Source organism: Phalangium opilio, unplaced genomic scaffold (genome assembly GCF_054372755.1).
Source record: "Phalangium opilio isolate 3A_F unplaced genomic scaffold, DU_Popi_V2 ptg000094l_1, whole genome shotgun sequence".
NCBI lineage: Eukaryota > Metazoa > Arthropoda > Arachnida > Opiliones > Phalangiidae > Phalangium > Phalangium opilio.
Window position 1 is genome coordinate 1,649,869 of NW_028324199.1, and position 3,772 is coordinate 1,653,640.

General features: G+C 37.5%; 1 pseudogene; it reads right to left on the reverse strand.

The window, feature by feature from the left end:
- Window positions 1–325: 325 nt before the first annotated feature.
- LOC149637884 (uncharacterized) lies at window positions 326–1,334 on the reverse strand (annotated as a pseudogene).
- Between the last annotated feature and the right edge of the window lie 2,438 nt (window positions 1,335–3,772).

Consider the following 3,772-nt stretch of genomic DNA (forward strand, 5'->3'; position numbering starts at 1 on the left):
GCTGAAATGGTGTCACTACGTAACATATTTCCCAGAAGGCTTGATAATTGGGAGAGTGTCATTCAATCAGGAAAAGTGCAATCAGTTTTAAAAGCTTTTTATTTTACATATATGGTACCAAAATTAGGTAAAAATTACAAGACAAACAATGTGCTAAAAATGTGATCAGGATTTAAAAAATCCTATACTTTCAAGTACCTACTACCTTCCTTATAATAATAGGCCCCATACCCACTGTGGTTTTAAAAATAAAGTCTGTTTTATTAAAGTTTTTCGTAGCTTTATTTAAAATAAAATAAAATAAAATATTAGATAGTTATAATCTTTACAAAGAAGTATCTAAATTGATAATGGGAATCTCAGTTCTACTTGAATCAGTGTCACTTGACCATCCAGCCAGTTCATCTTCAAGGGATTGGTTTTCAGGTTCTAGAATTTCTTCTTGAAAATTATCAATTTCCTCTTGAAAATTATCAATTTCCTCTTGAAAATCATCAATATCATCGCTAATGTTGGTTAAATTACTGTGTTCATTTTGAGAGTAATTTTCAGTATTGCTTATTAAAGGTGTTTGGAAGTTCGACAAAAGCACAATCACTGTCCAGAGTTGATTAATCACGGGAGCTAGAGTTAAGGGAATTGGACGATCGAGGATATGAAAGCCTCTTACTCTTGCTATTCGTCGTTCCACATGGATTCGGCGGGCTGCAATTTTCTGTGACTTTTCCAGTTCCTCTTTGGTGAATTGTCCTTCTCACCAAGGAAAGGTGGTATATTCAGTCGAACACCTTTTTTATTTAGCATCTCTTGAATCAAAAATCCCTTATCTGCCATAACACTGTCATTAGGGGAGAAATTTAATTTCAGAAAACCACTTCGCCTAGTTATTTCCTGGTCAGAGATGGATCCAGTGAACAAGTGCGAGATAAATGTCACGTAACCATTGGGACTAATACCAATAAGTCCTTTGAATGTGTTTGTGGATTTATAGTTAGAATAAGATGCTGACTGTAGATCTAATGACTTTGATGTTTGGCGTTTCAATTCAGTTGCGTCAATTATGACGCGAGTACTGGGATAATCTTTTTTAAATTCTTCTGGCATAGTTGCATCTATTTGCTCTCGTGTTGGCCATATATTTATTTTTCCAAGGCGAACAAACATGAAATTAATCCAGAATATACAGTAATTGGACGCTGTGCTTGGGGAAATGCTAAAGCGGTCTGCCAAGTCTTTTAGAAAGAGCCCTAATCGGAGCCGCAACAAGACTAGTAGAAATTTGTCCTTAACATCTAGTTTTCGGGGGCGGCCTGCAGGCGAAGGTCTTTGCACAATCTTACCACCATTCCAAAACTTGATATTTCCCCATTAGGTCCTGGATTTAGACGATTATATAAAGCGACCAGTTTATAATAGTTAGGGATGCCAGTGTAGAATAATAGGTCATCATCGTTATATTTTATTCTATCTAGACTGGGTTTCATCGTGTTGCAGCGGCTCTCAGCGATAACAGCTCGCCTCTTTGCTTCAAATAATTTCTTTTTGGCAGTCTTAAGTTGGGAATCTTGAATATTTATTTTATGCTCTTGAATTGAAAGTTTACGTTTCAGTTCTGCAATCACAATTTCAAATTCTTTAATTTTGTTTGAGCATTCACAATAGCCTAGCGACTGTGTAATAGACTCCTCTGTAAAAGCAACGACCGTCACCAAATCTGTTACAGTATCTTTGATGATCACTTCTTTATCTTCCTTTTCATCATCGTTATTAACACTTTGTACATAAGAGTCATCTATATCAGTTTGTCTATTGAAGTTCCAATGAAACACCGAAGGCACAGCCCCCACTTTCAAAATCTTCCTGCCGCTGGCAAGACCTTGCCGGTAATCGGAAGGTTTAAAATGCTTTGAACAGACAAAAATGTTTTCTACCGGGTTGTAAATATAGTCACGGCGACGGATTCGCTTCAACCAAAGAATTCTCATCACTTTCCTGCTTTGTGATGGAACTTTATGAAGCGAGACCTGAAAACGTTTTAATTATTAAGGATTTATATTTATAATTCTTTATTCGGCGAATATGGAAATTACAGTTACATTTTTGGAAGACGCTCTTTGAGTGCAATACAGAACACAACACACTTTGCCTGGGAGGCTCATATTTTTGACCGAGGCTTAACAAATAACACCTTCAATTAAAATTTAAACAGGTATTAAGGGTATTTTTTATCTTTACATATAATATTTACTTTATATTATCAATGTATACGTTTGAAACCACAAACAAAAGAGTAAAATCGTTTTAATGTACTATATCACACGAACGCGTCGTCACTTAAATATATCACGATGGACACGGCCATATTTGTACAATCCATAAATTTTAACCAATCACAGACGGAGGAAAAATAATGACATATAGCGCCATCTATTAAAGGCTTTGAGCATGCAAATATTATCCAGTATGGAGACTACCCCTGAAATTTCCTCTTTCCCCATGGCATTTTCGAATTGGTCTATTCTCAAGATGAGATGGAATCCTTATTGACTCAGTTGGAGTCCGTACCTTCGATGGTCGTGAACGACTTGGGAAAGACGCCCGATGAGAGGAGAAATATGTGGCAGCAAATTACTAATAGAGTAAATGAAGTCCACCAGCAGAACCGAACTGCTGAAGAAATTAGAAAAAAATGGAGCACCGTAAAGACTGGGGTTAGGAAGAAGGTGGCACCAATAACAAGGGAGTTCCGTAAAACTGCTGGTTGACCAAATAAAACGCAGCAATTGACAGCTATTGAGTCAAGGGTTGCCTCTTTGATTCCTAAGATGTCGATGGAAGGCATTCCAAATGCTTTTGATTTCGGTTCATCCCAATTTGGGGTATCTTTGGATGGTCCATCAACTGCCCCTGAAATGTGAGTACTTATTTAGTCATCGCATAACAAACCATAACGGATATGGGGCAAATTCTGAAATGTTTTCAGTGAGTTATAATATGATAAGTATCGCTTAAACGGCATGGTTCTATTTCAGAGCTTGGTCTAAATACCCAATTACTCTGGGGTCTTATCAAACCTTGAATAAAAAGCGGCGGTTGTGTCGCGATTATGTTGGTGCTTCTAAAAACAACAAGATTGTCAAAGTTTTCATTTTCACGTGTGATAACTTAACAAAAGGGTTAGATTTAGTGATCGCTGTCGTGATAGTAAAATTTTAAATGTCTTCATCAGCACGAGCGGAAACGCGAGCCTTTCACCACTTTCTGTTCATGGTTTGAGGACACCCAAGACTAATTGCCTATTTATACTGACCTCCTCAATCGAGAGTTATCACTTGCGATAACACAATAAAAGAGTTACAGAATTGGCCCCATGGCCTGAGAAATTAAAGTTAACTATTGAAGACGAGTGTGTGCATTATGTTCTAAAACAATTGCAGGCTACCTACTGACTCCTGTCGTGCTGAACCCACCGATAAGAACGCACCTGCTATTGAAGACGAAGGCCAAGCATCGCTATCAGCTGACGTAGCTTCGTTTTTTGCAAATTATGGTAAGATGCAATGTTGCTAATGTATTGACCATGCCACTGACATTTTTTTCTACAGTTCCAGATCAAGGAGCAAGCTGCTCAAACAGCGGTCCTTCTTTTTTCGGTAAAGAGCTGGAAGCATCTACAGCTAGTGACTTAGCTTTGCGTTTTCCACATTTTGGTAAGATGAAATGTTGCTAATGTCTCGAAATGTATTTACCATGTCATTGACATTATTTCCTT